Raw genomic sequence first — 21672 nt, forward strand, 5'->3', positions numbered from 1 at the left:
GTGATAAAGGCCAGAGTCAAAGGAATTGGCTACAGAGAAAACCAGAGTCATTCATACATTAGAACCGTAGGGAAGGAGGTCCAGGTAAATACACATTGATTAATTTGTTGGTGTCGACTTGAGAGCCTTTTGACCAGATCCCTTTCATCTGCTAAGGACCTTGAAAGAAAGTCAAGAAGGTTAAAAGTAGTGATTGAGGAGAATGAGAGAGTGTAGCATGGCGAAGGAAATAGAATGCTGCTGATCAAAACAGAGGAGTTAACTGTGGGTGGTGACGTGACCAGGAGTTCATGGCAGTGCAATTCCTCTGGGCAACGTCCTTGCTTCGGGTGTGATTCAATTAAGCACAAGAAAGACATGGATAAGCATGAGAAAGACATGGTTTCAACCAAGGTTGGAATTCTACATACAGATGGGATGGAATGGTAGGGAGCTTGAGTGCTTTGTCAGGAGAATCTCAGTAATGGTTTCAAGGGGTGTGAGCGATGGATAGGAGAGTTTAGCCTGGCCCCCGAAATGGCTTTTAACATTCGTTTCCTTAAATATACAAATTATAATTTATGCCAAAAATGATTTTTTGAAAAATGACTTGGCAAATTGAAATAATTAAAAACCACAGGAGAAGGGCAAAGATAAGCTTGTTAAGGTTATTTATGCATGAATAAATTCAACCAAAATGTCTGAAAACCTTCTCTGGAGAAATTGGGAGAATGTTTCCCTGCTCTTTAAGAAGGCCTAAAGCTAGTTAATATTGGTGTGATGACATGTTCATCTTTTATAATATGCTCTAACCTTTTCCTTGAGAGACAATTTAAATAGCGAGCTGTGAATATAGTACTTTAATTAAGCCATCTCTTCTTTACAGCTCTGATCTTAAGTTCGAATATATTCTGGGGAGAATGATCTATACTGTAAAAAATGTTTAGAATCTTCTTTTATTCTGCTTCTTTTAAATATATTTATTATATGGAGGAATAATTAATCTCCCTACCACAGCAGAAAATTCTGTCTCTAATATTTATCAAATTTATATCAAACACCTTGAAAACAAGTTGGTGTAGAAAAATTACCAGTAAAATGATTCAGTAAGGTGAAGTCTCTGTGTGTGTGTGTGTGTGTGTGTGTGTGTGTGTGTGTGTAAGGATGTGATTATTTATGTGAATTCACACAGATTTTGGACTAGCAATGTACAAGTCCAGTAGTAAAGTCAGTATCTTGGTTGAGGGCTAAATAGCTGGAGACACCCCAAATTTAAAGTTTGAGATAGCAATAGGGCATAATGGACATGTGAATAAAGAAATAACTAAGCTGGAAGCTTTAAACTTCCAGCTTTGCAAAAATGTTACACACTGTGACTTTTTATTAAGGGGGCTCTGTAGAAAGAAATGTTAACTCTTGCTTTGTCAAGTGTAGTGGCAATAGTCGTGAGGCAAAGAATCCGTCCCGATTAAGTGCTATCCAATTACTGTCAGTAATTTCCACCACTAGCCAGAAAGTGTTACGTTAATAGTGTTCATTTTAACAATGATAAAAATACATTTCTTACTCTATGAAAATGTAGCCATTTTTTTCTATCAGTAATTTTGAATAGTAGTGTTTATTGTAAATGATAAAGATAGAAACTTTGCTGAGAAACAGGAAGATTCTACAAAAATTTTTTGACTGTGTAACACTAACCCATATAAATACAGAACAGGTTGCAAAATAATGTTCAAATTAGGTTTTAGTTGAATTAATATATTTTATTTTATAGTGCTTCAAAAATAAGTAAATTCAGACAGCATGATTATGGAAGGAGGACAGTTTCTTATAAAAATAAACAAAAATATGTTTGCCTGTTACTTAGGGGAAAAAGTCAACTTCCCATATCCTAGTCAACAACAAAATAATTCAAGGTAAAGCAAAAAGTAGTGCCAATAAAAACCAAACAAGGATGTATTGTGAGATGGGAAGTTTGTAGGACTTTATGAGGTATAAAACAGGCTGGATCAAACAAATGAAACACTTCACCAGTCTGGTTCACTATCTAAAGAAAAAAAAAAAAAAAAAAACTGTCAAAAGTAAGGGAAAATGTCACGAAATGTCAGAGCTAGAACTCCTACAAAATAAACCAGAATATTTTCCTAGAGATAAAGACTGCTGTGCAAACCTATTGGAACTCTATAAATCAAATTCATGAAAAAGGGACACCTCAATAAGCTAGCATGTCAACATTAATAAACAGAGTCAAATAGAACATTAGAGTAGGAATGAAAAAAGGAAAAGAAGTGTAATTATTTCCAGTTGCTAGGCTTTGCAGCAGTATGTTTCCGTGGGTTCTAGAAGGTGCGAGTGGGAAAGAAGAAAGACAGTATTAGGGAAATAAGTGGGTGCATAGAATAGAAAAAGAAGCATTGATCTGTAGATACTGGAATTTTTTTTAAGATGAGCAGCTGTGAATAATAGCTACCGTATACTGAGCCTGGTTATACGACAGCAACTCTGCTTGCCACTTATAAGGTTATTTCATGTTATCCTCAAAATACTTTTTTAAACTGTGTTATTATTCCCTTTTAGAGAGAAGACTAGATCAGAAAACATATATCAATTTACCATTGTCACAGAGTGACCGAGGACCTGGACGGAGTATGAGTCCAGCCAGAATACAGTATTTTAAATGGTAATATATTCACTCATTCTTTAGTATTGTCATTCTTCTGCTTATCTAATATGTTTAGGCAGCAAAATTGTGATTTTGTACTCAGAGTATTCAAAAAAATCATTGCCAGTGGTATCACAAAGTATGCAATGAAGAAATAGTGAGTTTTTAAACATAGAAAGTATATTTCCATATTAAATACTCAGCAGATAAATCCACATTGCAGCTGTGAAAATATGAGAGTGATACTGGGATTCTTTTCAGGTAATAAACGATATAAGGTGAAACATTACCGATTGGACACTATGACCTCAGTAGAAACTTATGTTGGTCCCTGTAGAATGACCGATGATTAAGTCACAATAATTTGACCTCTGGGTGAGATTGTATATTAATCAGTGAAGCCTTAGAAAATATTTGTCAAACATTAGGGTTTTGTTTTAGCTCTGCTACTGCTGAGCAATTATTCTCAAAATAATTCATCAAAGGTTTAATTGTTTAAGGCTTCTTCATAATGAAACAATGTCATCTGCACAGAGAGTGATGATTGCCTCCTTATTTATGGTGTTAGAAAGGGCTGCATCCAAATTATCTAAATCAGTAGATACGTTATCCAAATTATTTTCTGCGTCACATGGATCATATTTATAACACAGTCTCATGGGTGACATCACTCATTACACAGAATAATTCTAAAATGTTGGAGAAGTAGCAGGGCATATTACCCTAAGGTAATGCTTCTTGAATCAGGCTGCTCATTTTGGTCACTTGTGGAATCCATAAAAATATAGTTATCAGATGTTGTACATCCCTACAATTCTGATTCAGCATAGCTGAGAAGAACCTAGGCATAGAACATGTTTGTAGAACTCGATTTGGAAGCATAAATGGTTTTGAAAACTATTATTTAAGGACAATATAGAATCTTTTGTATATCAAATAGAGTAAGCTATTTAATTCAACAAACAAATAAATAACTATGACAATAAAACTCCAGAGATAATTCTGATATGCTACCTGAACATAGATTTCTAGAATGGGCCTGATCAAAATGCTGGAGGGTAAGTGTATTTGCAGACTTTGAATTCCAGATCTGTGCATGAGTATGCACATTTATTTTCCCCTCATGCCCAAATCTATTTGAAATAGCAGAAAAATAAAAAATATAGATAATTCTATAAGAGTCTAGAAAGAAAAAATTTGCAACTCCACTAAAGCAAAAGAGAAGACTTCTGAGTGATTGCTCCCAAAAGAATCCTGGAGGGACGAGGAGGGCAAAAATAACTCAGAAATTGGGAACAAGAGCAGCTGTGATTCAGAAGAGAGTTCAGGTGAACGAAATATGGCACACTTGCACTAGGCCATCTCTGAGAGAGGTTGATGTTCTGCCTCTAAAGACAAGACCTTTTAATAATGTCAAAGCCTGTAACTAGGGCTTCCCTGGTGGCGCAGTGGTTGAGAATCTGCCTGCCAATGAAGGGGACACGGGTTCGAGCCCTGGTCTGGGAAGATCCCACATGCCGCGGAGCAGCTAGGCCCGTGAGCCACAATTACTGAGCCTGCGCGTCTGGAGCCTGTGCTCTGCAACGGGAGAGGCCGCGACAGTGAGAGGCCCGCGCACCGCGATGAAGAGTGGCCCCCGCTCGCCACAACTGGAGAAAGCCCTCGCACAGAAACGAAGACCCAACACAGCCATAAATAAATAAATAAACAAATAAAATTTTTTAAAAAGCCTGTAACTATTCTGACAAGGTGGAAAATGTGTAATGGTGGCTCTCCATGGAAGGATCTGGGTCTAGAGAGAGGGCCTGGGAAGGGCCCAGAGATCTTCCATTTGAGACAAAAAACAAGGAGCTCAAAGATCCAGATTGCAAACTGCGCACACCATCAGTTGCTCAGGCCAAAAATCTAGATATCAGCTTTGATCTATCATTTTCCCTCACGCACACCAACACCTGATATATCAGACATTCTTGCTGGCTCTAAATGCAGAACTTCTCTCCCATTTATTCCGCCTGCCTCTCCCTTTCCACAGCTGCTGTCCTGTTCCATGCCAGCGTCACGTCCGCCTGCCTGACTGCGAGCCTTTCTCCCTGGCATCGTCGTTTGCACTCTTCTTCCATTGCTAACTAATCTCCAAACGGCTCCCATGATCATATTTTAAAAACATTATATCAGGTCATGTTGTCCACTTGTTTAGAGCCCTGCCATTGTTCTCATTGAAAGTTGAAATAAAAAGCAAACTCCTTTCTGTGGCCTGAGAGCTGTTGCACGTTCAGGTCTTCACATCTTTATAGGTAGCTGTCCTCCCTCACAGGAGGGTACTCTTGATTTTTATGCTATTTTATTGTTCTAGGTATATGATCCAGGATAGGACGTGTCTTCTTTGATTATACAATAAGTGTGAAATTGTACACAAATCTGTAAGTAAACATAATAATTTATGTAAGACTGTTGATGTTCCATTGCTTGGAAGAAACGAGCTATCTTTTAAGAAAATATGGATAAAATACTGCAATGTCTTAGACCGCAGAGGGCCATTACTAAATGCAAAAATTTATTTTTTCTCCTCTTATTTTTTCAGGTTCCATGTTTTACTGAGTATGGTTCACAGCAGAAGAGCAATATTAAAAGGAAAAAAAAGTTTTCATTTTCAACTTGTTCTAAAATATCCATCACTGAAGTAAAGGTAAGCAAAGAAGAAACAGAAATACTAAAAGTCCTTAATTATAGACGTAAAATTAATAACTCAGAGATTGTCACATACTTTTCCACTGAGTGATATTTATCTGCGATGATAAATTAGCTTCAGCAACTGTATTCTTCTCATATTGAAATAAACATGTCTGGGGAAATTCATATTTCCTATGAATAATATTTTGATAAGTCAATACAGTTGTTTGTATTCAAGCCTTCCCAAATTTAAAATTCAGGTGATAAATGCTCAGAAAATATCCATCATGATTCTGGAGACATCTGAGTGATTGTTACATGCGTCAGTAAGAATGATAAATAAGATCTAATAATAATGTAAGGCATACTGACATCATCCTAAAATTGTGGTACAGAAATGATTTTAATTAGATAAGAATGTGACCTATTAAAAAAGTTTTAAAATTATATAACTTGATTTACCAAATTTACTATAATTGAAATCTGAATAAAGAATAGCATAAAACATTGAACAAAGGACTCATTTAAAAATAGTCAAGTAGCTGTTTGAAAATGAAGTTAAACACTGAGAAAAGGCAAATGGTCAATAAGATTTTATTCTTTCACTCAAGCTGCCATATTAAAAGAAGAAATCTCAGATATTTGTAGCAGTACTTGGAAATATCTGTATTGCCAGAAAAGTACCCTTTCATTTGGGGGCTTGGTCATTTATTACTCTATAGAAGCTAAGTGTTAACCCCCCTGAAATTTGACAGGTCTAACTAGTTTAACTTAAACTTTGTAGTGGAAAATCACTTTGTCTTTGGTGTGGAATTATAGCATACTCAGTTCGGTATATCACTCAAGAAGAAAGGCTTAATAAGAAGTTAGGCACTAACCAATACCTATATTCTGTTGTTTGTTGGATGTAATTAGGTAAGGGGAAAATGGCACTAAAGAACCAAGGTAGCTTATATTTTTATCCAAAGAGTTTCTTATCTGTAAAGTTTTCACCAGTGTGGCAAAATGACCTGTTTTTAAGAAATCAGACAGGTTAAGAAGTTTGTTGTTAGGGAAAATAAATGTTAGCAAGTAGAGACCACAGGCTCTGATCATGACGGAGTAATCTATAACAGAATCAGCTGCTTACTGAAAAGGACTGTCAAAACTGTGCTAAATATATAAAACCTCTATTTAAAGGCACTGGAGAGATGCCAGTGCAGTCAGGATGGGCAAGGATAAAATTCTGAAGAGAAGCGAGATGAACTCAGAGTAGAGCTACACATTCACTCTATTTTGTTTTTCCCCGAGGACATTTGCTAATTCTCAGAGTGGTGGGGAATAGAATACTGAGAATGAAAAAGGAGTAATAGTAGGATAAAGACACAGGAGTTGATGTTAAAAGCTTCCAAAGCAGGTGACACTTAAGCAAAATTTCAGAGAAACCTCATGCAGTTGAGCCATTGTACTAACTTTGAAGTTCTACAGGGAAGAGGAGAATTATAAACTGAAGGATCTGTTTCCTTGAGAGTAATTTTGAGATTTTATGTGAAGAAAGAAGGCTAGCACCTGACTAGATATTGACAAGATAATTCTATGAGGTGCTTAGTGCCTCTAGAGCTGTGCTGAGAAAGAGCTCATGTGATGGTAGTTAGATTAGGGGAGGATCATGCTTACAGCTCTGTTTACAAGCTGGCAACATTCTGGCATCTCAAGAACTAAGCACCCTTGGCATGAATGTTGGACTTCTGAAAACAGACACCTTCCGGGTGATGGAGGTGAAGTTTTCTTAAGCGGCTTCGATCAGAGGAGCCATGGAACCAGAGTAGAGGATGAAGAAGAATGGCAGAGAACTCATGCTGACAGATCTCTAAGCACATGCAGGTATATTATTACTTAGAAAAGGTTCTAAGTGATAATCGAGGAATTTTTTAAAAGGCTACTTTGTGTGCTATAGGTTTATGTGTTGTATACAAACAGCAAGGCTAAAACACATCCTAGTTGGATTATCATTAAAGATTAATATGATTCCATGGGAACTCCCTGGCGGTCCAGTTGTTAGGACTCGGGACTTTCACTGCTGTGGGTTCGATCCCTTGTTGGGGAACTAAGATCCCGCAAGCTGTGTGATGCGGCCAGAAAATAATAATAACAATACGATTTCAGTCCTGATCACAATGCTAACACACAGATGTTGTGTCAACATTACAATCACGTAAACTTAAAAACGTCAGACCTCTTCAGAAGTAAATAAGTAAGTAAAATCAAGGCAGGTAATTCTTATTGCTATTGTTTCCACATAAATCTCAACTAATCTTACACAAGTATGTGGGTGATAGCAAACCAACCAATAAACCTTCCATCTCCACAAGAGCAGCTTATAGGATAAGAAAACACACTGACCTGGTTTGACATTTCAACACATAATTTAAAAATAAATAAGTCTGGAAATTACAACAGATCATTTCTAATCGTAGCATTGTAGGGAAAGAGAATTCAGATTCTGAAGTTGTAGAGAGCATTGGGAATGTGAACACATCCTTAATTTCATCAGCATGTGATCTTTAATTGATCCCCAGCCACCAGAGAGCTAAGAATTATCGGTGAAGATAAAATAACCCTGAACTGGGATTCAGGAAACAAAAATTCTAGTCTGGGCAAATCAATTAACCTATTGACCCTTAGTTCCCTCAGATAAAGAATAAGGAAGTTAAACTAAATTATCAGAATGGAATTTTCCATCTGGGCCAGTCTGTGAATTTTTTTTTTTTGTTTTTTTAAGGACCATCAGTTATTTTTCAATATCTTCATAAGAACAGGAAAATGACAAAGTCTTTGCTCTATTCAGCAGCATATACTTCTTTGCAGCTGATTCCTGAGCAGAAAGAATAATGGACTAACAGCTAATTTGTGGAGTAAAGGTTTGGCATGTCCTCCAGTTAGTTATTCTTTATCAGTCATCTTTTTATTTTTTATCCCAAGTCGGTGATCTTCCGGGTAATATCTTGAGAATTTTGGAAATACATTAGCTCTTTCAAAGCTTTTAGGTACCATTGTACTATGCGACGGAACTATTAAGTAGAACAACCCCTCATTTAGTTGGTATTGTTGAGAATTAGCTTGATCCATTTAGGTAAAATTAGTTCAGTGCAAAAGTTTTAAGCTTCACGTATGAACTTATGGCATTCTTTCTGATGGCTTAGAGCTCTCTCTGACTCCCTGGTTTGGGACTGTCTCTGGGACAGTGAAGTTTGTTAGGAAATGCTCCACGCTAACTGATATCTTTGGTTGGGAAATTTTACTTCCTTGAAAGAGCATAACAGAATTTCAAAAGTGATTTTGACTAGAGAGAATAGATATAATTTTAGTTAATATTAAAAAAGAGAAAAAAAAAAAAGAGCTTCATGCTTGGAAGGAAGATTTTGCCAATCATCAACCTAGCTGTTTATTATTATTACTTCAGCAGAAATAGTAGCTATAAGAACCTAGCTCTAAGGACTCTTTTCCCTTAAGGAATTCCTTTTTTTCCTGTTTTTAAAATTTGTATAAAAAGGAAAGCTTAGTGTAGATCCAGAAATTAATGGGGAAATTACCCTTAGGCAGCTGGTAGTGGATAGTATAACTTTACAATCTGGTAACTCTAAATTTTACAAGTAATTGCAGCCATAAGAGTTGGAACCCACGTTGAAGTTATAATGAAATTACCACAGAAAGGAGCCATCTAACCAACAGAAATCTAGCAAAAAGTTAAAGCTACTTTGCTGCCACCAAAAAGGAATGTAAATAATGTCTTTGAAAACCATAGGGAATCCATCAATAAATTTTATACAGATGTAAAGGATGACATAAAATAGAATTTGTAATATTATCCCCTGATGAGAAAAAAAATTCATTTTTTCTTTAATGAAAAAAATATATCTATCTCAACTTGAACACCTTTTAAAATCTATTAAACTATAATCTACTTAGGAAATCTACATGAGTTAGAGTGAGTTTAAAACTGAACTACTGAGCTTCCCTGGTGGCACAGTGGTTAAGAATCCACCTGCCAATGCAGGGGACACGGGTTCGAGCCCTGGTCCAGGAAGATCCCACATCCCGTGGAACTAAGCCCGTGAGCCACAACTACTGAGCCCACGCACCACAACTACTGAACCCCGTGCGCCTAGAGCCCGCGGTCTGCAACAAGAGAAGCCACCACAGTGAGAAGCCCGTGCACCGCAAGGAAGAGTAGTCCCCACTCGCTGCAACTAGAGAAAACCTGCGTGCAGCGACGAAGTCTCAATGCAGCCAAAAATAAATAAAATAAATAAATTAAAAAAAAACTGAACTACTAATCTCATTACGTAGGCGTATATTCAGTTAATAGAAAAGAACCCTTATGAAAAATTGAATTCATAGCAAATTATCACTGATATCTTTGAGAACAAGTACTACATCTATACGTAAAGTATTTATACTAGATACTTTTGTTTTACTTTATTAAAAAGCTGTGACAAATTTCTCAAAAGTTATATCACATATCACAGATGTTAATTCAAATTGTGCTTCAAAACTGATATAAAAATCTATAAATGCTATATTCTTGATATGCAGGGGATCTTGTATTTTCAGACACAAGTCTATCTGTTTATGAGTCCTTTATACCTTTAAACTTTATTTAGAAATGGTTAAATTCTAAAAATTATTTTTTGTAAAATCCCATGCCTTTTTCTCTACAAGTGATATGCATACTTTTTCAGTAGATACAATTTAGAATAGAAATAAAACATAAGTTGATTATAGTGGTTCAAGGTAAAGATAGATTATTATGGATTGGTGTAGTCAGAGAAAATTTAGTGGAGAAAAGAGTTAAGCTCACTTAAAGGAAGGGATTTATCAGAATTGAGCCTCATGTCTTAAAAAGAAGCAGGATATGCATATAGACAGACATTATTAGCATGGCATATGTAAGAATGAGGAATTAAGGCAGACAATACAAGGATTTATATAGAAAAGATCAGCAGCAAAAGGTAAACAGATTCTGTCAGTTTTTAATAGAGAAATAAAATTGTTTAGGCTTAATGTAGAAGAAAGTAGGGAGTCAATGTGTCTGATCTTTACTTTTTAATGCTGGATAGGGGCATGAGGCAGACATTATTTTAGGAGGATTAATCTTCTAAGAATATTCAGCCAGCATCTGAGAAAGGAAAAATAATCACCAGAAAATACTGAAAAAACATTTTAGTAATAATTCTAATGTAAGAGTATGGGCATCTGGTTTCTGTACAGATAAAATGTAAATAAAGGAATAGGAAACCAAAAGGGCCAAGTAGTGTTCAGGCCTGGGCAGAGGCAGTAGGGAGATGTATTGTTTCAGAGAATTTCAAAACAATAATAAAACTGAATAAAAGTTTATCTGTTTCTAATGTCAAAGATAAAATACATTTTCTTGAAGAATTTTGGTCTAAGTACCAAACAGTTGCCATCGTTACTGATGAGTTTTAATCATACATACACAAGCTTTACCTTAGCCTATTTTAATTACTTTTCCTTAATAAACATTGCAGTTACAAGGATGTTAATTCAAAGAACTTCTAGTTATAAAATCAACTCCCATTACCCATGGCCTCCACTGTACCATTTCACGTTCATTTCAAGAGTCAGTTCATGAGAATTTGGAATCCTTTGACCTCATTTCAGGTAGTTTGTGTTTGAAAGCCCTAAGGGATTAGATATTTCTTCAGTAAAATGTAGTACTTTTGAAATAAGCAGAGGGTATGGTGATTTTTAAAATGAAGAAACAGAATTTGAGTTATTTTACTTCTGTAATATTTACTTATTATTATTAATTTGTATATTTTCAAATGACATGATTTTATATATATATATATATATATATATATATATATATATATATATATATATATATATATATATATACACACACACACACATGAGATCCAGTAAAACAAAATTGTCACTTCTTTTCTGACTATTATTATTTGTTTCATTTTAGGATTATTACTGAAAATAATTTTCCTGTATAGAAAAAGTGAGTGTTAGAAAATAATTCACTCAGCTGTAAAAATGTTAAATATACTGCAGAAATAAAATAATAGTAGAGGCATTTGTAGGCCTATATATAAGATAAATGAAGTAGAATCATCAAAGGAATTTTTGTGCTTCTTGTTTAGAGATTAGGAATATTAAACATAGTAAAGAATTTGGAACAAGGAATCAGTTATCTAGTTTGTGAATAGAAAGAATGGGGAGAAAAGATAGTTTGGTTTTTTGCATATTTGATTTGATATGATGATGGTTACTGTAAGCTAAGATAGAACATATACATTTATAAATCTATGTATACATATGTATTATAGTACTTTATATTGCATTATGGTGATTTGGTGAAATGTTTATTTCTTTGGGTATATTGTGAATCTCTGATATTTAACCAAGAGCATGGCACGAAGCAGCTACTCAAGTGCTCAAAGATTGAGTACATGAACACATGTGGAAAAGTTTCAGACGTGAGAACAGGTGAGCTATGAATGCCAGAGATGTGTATTTTGCAATTAGATTGCTCTTTTCTTGAGGCTGACCAATAGGGTCTTTAAATTTTTTTAATTTATTTTTTAATAAAAATCGTATGTATTTAAGGTGTACAACATGATGTTTTGATACACATATACACAGTGAACCGATTATTATGTCAAGCTAATTACCATATCCATCACCTCACATAGTTACCTTATTTGTGTGTGTGTGATGAGAGCACCTGAAATCTACTCTCTTGGCAAATATCCTGCATACAGTATATACTATTAACTGTAGTCACCATGCTGTACATTGTATAGCTAGAACTATTGCAACTTTGTACCTTTTGTCCAACATCTCCACATTTCCCCTCCCTCTCCACCTCTGGTAACCACCATTATATTCTCTGTTTCTATGAATGTGAATTTTTTGATTCCACATATTAAGAGATCATGGAGTGTTTTTCTTTCTGTGTCTGACTTATTTCCATAGCATAAGGTCCTTCTAGTTTTGTCCATGTTACCTCAAAATGGCAGTATCACATTCTTTTTTAGGGCTGGGAAGCCATCTGGTCCTGGGGTTTTCTTTGTTGGGAGGTTTTTGATTACTACTTAAATTTTCATATTAGATGTTGGTCGGTTCAGGCTTTCTATTTCTTCTTGATTCAGTCGTGGTAGGTTATATGTTTCTAAGAATTATCCGTTTCTTCTATATTATTCAATTTTTGCATACCTGGGGTCACTGCAATACTCATCTTTAGCTTAGATTTTACTTCCTCAAAGATATTCTCTGAGCATCTTACTAAAGAATCTTTCCCACTCACCATCTATTGCATCACCTGTGTTTATTTTTAAATTTATTTTCTATATAATTTCAGTTAACACTAGTTGAAAGTATGTATTTTCTTACATATTTACTCCCATTAGAATACCAGGTTCTGGTTTTTCTCCTGTCCTGTTCACTTTTGTATTAAAAAAAATAGTACAGTGTTTAGCACTTATTATTTTTTTAGAAAGAATAAGATCATAGATTTTTCTATAAATACTAAACATCATTAAAATTGAAAATACTTTTAAAATAGTCATTCTTTGACAATATAAATGCTACAATGTGATTTACCATTCAAATTTTACACTTGCTGTGTGAAAGCTTCAGGTGATCCTTCATAATATTTACAAAAAATATGCATTGATTATTGCATTAATGACTTAAAATACAGTGTCTTACACCAGGGCCTCACGATATAGAAATTATACTGTAGAAGAGCTAGATATAGACAAGATGGAATAAATAAAGCTACCGCTCTTTATTGAGGCTGAGAAACTAGAAGAAGGAGAAGCACACTGCTCTTAGCGGAGCCCGGAAGCAAGGAAGAGACACTGCTAGCGAATCACGCAGCAAAGCTGTTTCCTGTGCATCGCTGCCCCTACAAAGAAACACAGAACTGCTTTTAGTTTTGATGCTTGGTTACTTGGTTCACTTAGATTATCTCTACTGTTCACTTAGATTGTCTCTATTATCTGATGACTTTGGTAAAATTACTCATAACAGAAAATCTATGAAAGGCAGACTCATGATCATGACTATATCTCAGAAAGATAATGCCTTTTCTTGCATATACTATACACATACTGTCTCTCTACTGTGCATACTCTACTGTAGAGCATGAGCTTCATATAAGGATTTTTAAAAATTCTAAAGAAAGAAAAATACAAAAGCTTCTCATTAAATCATCATATATGTGTTTGTTTTCACCATGACTTCTACCATATACATATTGACTCTACAAAGATTGTTCTTTGTAACAATACTTAAGTTAATATGACTGATCTTAGAAATAATCAAACTCGGGGCTTCCCTGGTGGCGCAGTGGTTGGGAATCTGCCTGCCAATGCAGGGGACGCGGGTTCGAGCCCTGGTCTGGGAAGATCCCACATGCCACGGAGCAACTAGGCCCGTGAGCCACAACTACTGAGCCTGCGCGTCTGGAGCCTGTGCTCCGCAACAAGAGAGGCCACGACAGTGAGAGGCCCGCGCACCGCGATGAAGAGTGGCCCCCTCTTGCCACAACTAGAGAAAGCCCTCGCACAGAAACGAAGACCCAACACAGCCAAAAATAAATAAATAAATAAAAATTTAAAACAAAACAAAACATCCTGTTGTGTTCCTTAAATACATACAATTAAAAAAAATAATAATAATAATCAAACTCAACATAAACCCACAGGAGCATAAATCTATGTACGACTGATAGCTAGAATCAGGACCAAGTCTTTCCTGTCTCCTAGGCAGGACCATCATGAGAATGAGGTTTTGTTACCAGGTAAATATTACCCATTATGCAGTTACCTAACCACCACTCAACCCCTTGATTTCTTTTTTGCTTTTCTATTTTGACAGTAGTTCAAGTAAAAAAAAAATTAAATATGTCTCTTTATTCAATTTTCCTTTCAGTCAATTCTGTCAAAGTGAGAAGACAAGAAAAAACAAAGAAAAAATGTGCAGCATATTTTGATTGATAGATCTCCTTAGAATGCACATGACACCTGTCTAATTATAAGGGATTAAAATGCAACATAGTCCTTAAACAAACAGCCAGCCTGTCTGCCCTTGACAACTCCTTCTGTCTTTTCTATCATGCTGAAAATGAAGGAAAACTTCATGAATATGACCCCACTGATTTGGAATTTGTAAGATTAAGGCATAAAAAGCACAGTTGTTTTAAAAGGTTGCGTGACAAAGTGTATAGGGTATTATTTGGAGAGAAAGAAGTAGAGTCAATTATTAAAATTTTAAACTAAGGGAAAATTGTATTTTCATATATTGTTAATAACCCTCTTTTCTTAATAGATAATTACTGTTAGTTTTGGATTAAAGGAGATGACTATTTAGGTACCTATTAGCTCTTTTTTACTAAAATATAGGACTAATGTTAAAAATATAACCTGTGTCTTATTTTTAGAGGATATATTTTATATTTATAATTGTACTTTCATGTAGCATAGTCAAATGAAATATGCCTTCATAGTTATATTATACAGTTATATAAGTTATAAAGTCAATTATTTTTTAAGTTTTTAACTATGTGTGAAGATTTTTTGCCAATTATTTTCTTCCATTATTTTGAGGGGCTTGATATATTCCTTAAAATATGTAGCAACATGCTGTGTGCAAGTTAGCCAAATCAACAGATAGTTTAAAAATTGAATTAAAATAAAAATTCTACCCAAATTTATTCCTCTAATCTTTAAGTACTGAGGAAAAAAAAAAAAAAAAAAAACACTGTTGTCCCCAGTGTTAGTTAAGTTTCTCCAATATCAAGCCTATTGACCACCAAAGAAATCTACATGTATCACAAAGAGTTTCTGTTTTCAAATCTAATTTAAAATACAGGCAGTTCTTTGTAGCTTAAGAAGATGATTGGAGGGCACAACTTAGGAAATATACAAAAATCACTGGGCTTTAGGTTTACAGTGAAACTGAATGTATTAGTCAAAGGCCCAGTCAATCTTACTATTTGTTTGATTAACCTAGTAATCATTTATCTTTTAGCCAAACAGAGTATTATATTGCACTCTGACAATGGAAATGTTGTTATTTCATGCAATAAAGCTAGAGCCTGTGGATGAGCTTAATTGTAGTGGGATACTGCTTTCTAATATTATCCCCAAAGTGTCTTAATGTCCCTTCAGTTCAAATCTGCTTGTTGCATCTACTATTTGCCATCTCAGTAAGCATCACCATCAATCACTCACACCAGAAACTTGAGAGTCACACCGTTCTTCCAATTCTCCATTCTTCCCCTCAACTTCTTATATTCTGAGTTTTTCTCTATTCTCTTTATCACCTCCATGTTCCACCAATGGAACATAATCTCCCATAAGGGCTACTGCAAATCTTCCTATCTGGCCTCTCTGCATCTACTTTTGTCTAGTCTAGTTCCTTCAACAAATCACAGAGTATAGTTTTTAAAGCAAAATCTGATCTTGTAAATCCCCTTTTAAAACCATTTATTAAAACAGCATGGTACTGGCATAAAAACAGACACATATCAGTGGAACAGAATAGAGGGCCCAGAAATAAACCCACAAATATATGGTCAATTATGAAATTAGGCGAAATAGTTACCTATCCGGTCTTGAAGTCGTGTCCTTGTGTGCAAGCATCCCTATGCAGTCTGCGTGTGTCCAGGGACCTTGGTGAGAGAGCTGGACATGAAGTGGGCATGGGTGCGCTGATGGCCATTGCCTTGGTGTAGGGTAGGGCTGGGGCTTGACGGGCCAGAGCTGGAGCCTGTTGTGAGCCAGGGCTTCTTCCTGGGTGCAGCGGAAGTTGCTGCCTTGGCGGGGGGAGGGGTCAGTGCTGGTGGTGGCTGGAGCCAAAACCCAGTGCAGCCGTGTCTTCTCACATGGTGCAGTGGCGCTTACTGTCTCGATGGGGCGTGGAACCAGGCTCATAAAGGATGGCGCCTAAGCCCCACTTGAGCTGCTGCTTCTCCCTGGCATGATGGTGGTCAGTGCCTGGCTGGGGGACACGGCTGGGGACTGAGGGCCTGAAGCCATAGTTAGGAGTGTGCTGCAGCTTCTCCCCACTGGATGGCATTCTCCTTAGATGGGTTTGGGACCAGGACTCCAGGTTGTCAAATGGCTTGAGCTGCAGTCCGGAGTGAACTGCACCTTCTCCGTGGTGTGATGGCAGTCTCTGCTTTGGCAGGGAGTGAGGCCAAAGCATGAGGGGTTGGAGCTGGTGCCCGATACAGGTAGGGGGCTTGCTGGGGTGGTCCTCACATGCAACCAGAGCACCAGGTGTTTTCAATTTTCTGCTTCTGTACTGGGATTGGGAGCAAGCAAGTCTGCACATACTTCACATCAGAGTCTCGGTTTCTTACGGCTCTCAGGTAAGTCCCACCGGTTTTCAAACCAGTCAAGGGGTTTTTCTTCCTGCTGCCAGACCCCAGGGCTGTGATACCCAATGTCGGGCTCAAACCCCTTGTTCCTTAGGGAGGATCCCCAAGCTGTGATATTTCTTCTTTTGGGTCACCTACCAGGAACGTGGGTCCTGACTAGATTTCTCCTCCCCTCCTACCAGACTCCCGGTGGTTCTTTCTTTATATCCTTGGTTGTAGAACATCTGTTCTGCTAGTCTTCAGGTCGTTCTCAGAGAGAGTCGCTCCATATGTAGTTGTAGCTTTGATGTGTTCATGGGATGTGGCAAGTTCAGCATCTTCCTACTTTGCCATCTTGATCCCGCCTCCTTCTCCGTGTTGTCTCTTATTTCCCCGCAGGTCAACCTGTGTTTATCCACAAGGCAGTGGCAAAATTTAAGCATGCTAAGATTCTTTTGACAAAGGTTATGATTTGTACAAGGCCACTTCTATCACATTCTATTAGGGAAAAATATCATAAAGGAAGGCCAGAACAAATAGAAAAATAGAGTACATTTTAACGGGAAGAGCTTCAGAGTTTCATTTCAAGAAGGTGTGGATAAAGAGATGGAAAAACGTATTCACATTTTTACAATTTGTCACACTATAAGAGAAGTATTAAAATCAGGTCTATGTGACAATAAGACATGGTCTTAGCATTCCAGAAGCTCTATAATATGATTAGAAAATGGGCATGTTGTAGGAACTAGGATGAGGAAAATGCAGTAAGAATGTAAATAAAAATAAATATTTTCATGAGAGTAGGGGGTATCTTCAGGTGTAGTTATAACTCTTCCTTGACTTAAAAGGACAAAAAGACTATTCTAGCAATGCTGTACTGGTCTGAAATAAATTATGCTATTTTCTCAGATATAAAACTAACTCAGAGAGTGGCCTTAGTACTGGAAGAAATGGGGTATAGTCATAGTTTCATGGCAACAACAGCAATATGAAACATAAATATTTTTTTAAAAAGTGACTCAAACCTGTTTCAGAATTAGACCTGCAAAATTTTCTCACTTCAATATGTATTGTGAGCACAAAAATAGTGAAAGGAGAGGAAGCAGCTCATTGAATTAAAGAAAAGATGGAAAAAGATTAAATGAGCACCTGTTTCAATTGACATTGAAAATGTTGTGTAGGAAAAACTCATGCTTAATAGTGAATATTAGACTGTAGCAGAATCTGTAAGCAATGGTGACTGAGATTATGTTATAAAATATTTTAATATTTCCCACAGTTAAAATGCAGTTTCAACAATAAAGAATTAAATAATGGTATATAAACTATAATTTCTATAGCAAGTATTGGAAAAAATGTAAAAAAGATCTGTTCTTTTTTTTTTTTTTGTAATACCAACTTTCCAGTTATAACATTTCACAGCTTCTAGAATGCAGTTGAGGCATTCTTATGTCAGTCAAAACCTACTCTTTCAAAACAGGATGTTATTGGTTGATAATTTGTCATTCTGTAACTGTGTCACATGTTTGCTTTCTTTGTTATTTGTTTTTTAAGAAATGTAAGGATATATATCTTCTCTGCTAAATGAATGTAAATATTAGCAAGAATATGAGGGAGTGCAGTCTTTTTGCTTTGGGGTGTGACAAGGTACAATTGGATTCATGCTATTCTTTAGTTCATGTTGTGCAATTAAGTCATTTTTAAATTAAGATATAAACTTCTGGAAGTCCATAAAGTCTTTCCAAGGACTAAGTTCAGCCAACTAATTTTGAGAGAATTAATTTCCACATCTTCCACTCCCATATATACTTTTTTGTGAAAGTGCTTTTAAAATTTTCCTGAGTTCAAAATATCCTCTCTCCTACTAAATTTAAACAGAAGTGTTAGTCAATTTTTACTAATTTATGCTGTAGCAAAAAACAACTTCCCAATTTCAGTACCTTACAACAAAAAACTATTTGGTACTCACATTGCACATTGGCTGTTGATTAGCTACGGCCGTCCTCCAGGTAAAGGTCAACTTCAAACCTTCTTAAAGTGTCTTCTTAACTCTGTGATCCCGGCTGAAAGAGCAGCACCTATTTGGGACATAGCAGGAAGGAAGTAAACAAGCTAGTGGGCGTATACACTGGCTTTCAAAGTTTCTGTGTGGTCCTATCAAATGTCACCTCCCTTCATATTTCACTGGCCAAACATGACTTGTGCCCCAGGCTAAACATGGGACAAACAGATATTCTTCTACATAAAGACCTATGATTCATGTGCAAACTGGCAGGGATGCATCATGGGAGACACTAATAGAATCTAACACAGAACTCAGACTCCTCACTAATCCCAAATCTCATTGTGGTACAGTGCCCCAAGATATAAAAATATCCCAAGAACCAAGTTACTCGCGTATTTCAAAGTATGGTATTTGCATTTGGTAGCATCTCTAATTAATTAATTATACTACTTTAATTTCATAGTACTTTGAGCTTTCTCTTAATTCCTATTCATAATATTATTCTTATTCATATTTACTGGCCTATGTTAGAATGTTCTGAATTCAAAACAAACATTTTAGTTTAGGTATTGAGCCTAACTTTATAAAACTTAACTAGAATGTTTACCAGATAATAGGCCTTTTTTATAATAAAATTTTTACTTATTACATTTTTACATTTTCAATCCATTGTGAGACATGCAGATTTTTACATTTTAAATCCATTGTGAGACATGCAATAACATAGTTCAAACTTATTCTTGTAAATCATTTTGTGGCATAGTTTTGCCAGCTGTAGCTGAATCTTATTTCATCTTATAAAGTGTTTAAGATTTCTAACTCGTATTCACACAAAACTAAATATATTTAAATAGATGAAGAAAATTTCAAATGTAAGCTGAATAATGTGTAAAATAGTATTTAATTGTTTTAAGTTATTTTAAGAAGCTGCATCATTAATTAAGCTACTGTCTCTCATTTCAATGTCCTCCCCTTTTACCCTCTTCTATGAAACAAGGAGTGAGGTACTGCAAATCTAATGCCTTCCTCGTTAGTTGACTTCTTAATGAGTTCTACCCAAAAGAAATGTAAGAGAGAGATGGCAGGATCTGAAGATTAAAAAAAAAAAGTACTTGCTTCTTCCTGGTTGGTAATACCCTAGTAATAGCTCTTTCTCTCCTCAGCAGTAATTGGTTTTAGTTTTTGAATTCTAAATATATTGATACAGTTGCCCTTACCGTGGATTCTGAATTTAATGAGTTAGTTCAAGCACCTGGAATTGCCTCCAATTCTTTACTTGTTTAATTGACTTAAACTTGGATTTACAATGATTGAAATGCTATAAGAAATTCAAAGGCAGAAAGAATTTCTTTGGAAGAAAGAAATGTTGGCGTGCATTTATCATGTGTGACCTGCATACTGTCCTCCATTGCATCCTTAATAGAGCCTAGAAGACACCATTCGCTGAGACATTGATAAATACATTAGCGAAAGGAACACCAGAGCATGAAGATCTCTGGGATCTAAAGGCTGGTCCCCTGCAGGCTGGATGTGACTCTGGGAAATGCTGCCATTAAGATGGCTTCCCTATTTTAATGGGGATAATATGAATTTAGAGCACCAAGAGTCAACAGCTCTTACAGACAGGATATCACAATGACCATAGCGGGAAGCGGGGAGACAGTAGTGATCAGAATGTTTTGCTCTATTGGGACTCTGCTAGGGGTTAATTGAATATGGTGTTCCTGAGAATAAAACAGATTGGCAGCCTACTAACAGGGTAGGCTGTTAGAAGGCTACCAATGTCCATAACAGGAAAAATCTCCAGGTCCAATGCCAGAAATTTAACATGGGTTGTTAGAGGAGAGTCACAGCCCTCACCATGTGTCCATTCCTTAGTCACTTCACAGGTTGGATCCTTTCTGTTGAAGAGGAAATTGAGTTTCCTGAAAGTTTCAGGTTCTATCACATGATGTAGCATTTTTTTGAACCACTGATGAATATATGGTGCTACTCCTTTCTGACCAAATGCTTGAGTCTAGGAAACAAGAAATGAAAAGGGGATTGGAAACTTTCATTATTATTCCTCATCGTTCACTCAAAAACTTTGTTTCTAGTGTCACAAATTTGGGATTTGGTGAACTGGAGGTACTAACTCCCAAGGAAATAACTTATGGTTCCATGAAATTGAATACTTAGACTAATATCTGACTTTATTGGGATCTCATATCTTTGTTTCTACAGGCAAATATGAGTGTCACTGTATTGGTTCTGGTAGTTACCAAGGGAAATCAGATTTCTACTATGTAAAGGTGACAGAGAGGCCTTTTTTTTTTTTGACACAGGTGATTCTCTGGGCTGTGTCCTAGTTCCTCTGTGACCAATAGTAATAATTAAAGGAAAACCACAATCAAAAAAGCAGGACTGCTGGGGACTCCAACTCTTCAGGAGTGAAATTTTGGGCCACCCAACCAGGTGAAAAATTCTCAACCACTGAGGCTGTAGCTGAGGAGAAAAGGAAGATGGGGTGGAAAGTGAAATGACAGAGAAATGCACTTCGAGGGTAGTTATAGAATTGTAGCACTTATGCATATTGTCTTCCTCACTTGTTAAATATATACGTGTGAATTACTTTTCCTTTTCTTCTTATTTCCCCTTATCGTTTTATATAAAGATTATTGTTGGTGACTAACTTTACAATGTAGTCATTAGGTTAAGGAATATTCAAATAGAACTGGCATTCAACTTGAGAAGTAATTAACATCACCCAAATTTGAGTAATGCAACTGTTGATATGTGTATCCCTCTTTTGGGGAAGAGAGTGAAAATCGAGTGGACCTGAGGCTGGGGTTTAAATCTACATTTCTTCTTTGCTGACTTCCATTAGGTTCTACCAGTAGGTGAGGCAAGAGGAATATTGGAGGCAGGAGGAAGAGGAAGAGGCATGGCTCCTCCTGTCGGCTTCCTGTTTCTGCCAGCATCTACTGAGCCACT

The 21672-nt window shown here is 36.2% G+C and overlaps 1 long non-coding RNA gene across 1 annotated transcript; it reads right to left on the reverse strand.

The window, feature by feature from the left end:
• Positions 1 to 13100: 13100 nt before the first annotated feature.
• LOC132366317 (uncharacterized) lies at positions 13101 to 18750 on the reverse strand. Its single transcript, XR_009503418.1, has 3 exons — positions 18664 to 18750; positions 15938 to 17099; positions 13101 to 13235 (listed from the first exon to the last, which is right to left on the reverse strand). It is a non-coding gene; the product is annotated as an uncharacterized LOC132366317 (long non-coding RNA).
• Positions 18751 to 21672: the final 2922 nt, after the last annotated feature.

This window comes from Balaenoptera ricei, chromosome 5 (assembly GCF_028023285.1).
Source record: "Balaenoptera ricei isolate mBalRic1 chromosome 5, mBalRic1.hap2, whole genome shotgun sequence".
In the NCBI taxonomy this organism is placed as follows: domain Eukaryota; kingdom Metazoa; phylum Chordata; class Mammalia; order Artiodactyla; family Balaenopteridae; genus Balaenoptera; species Balaenoptera ricei.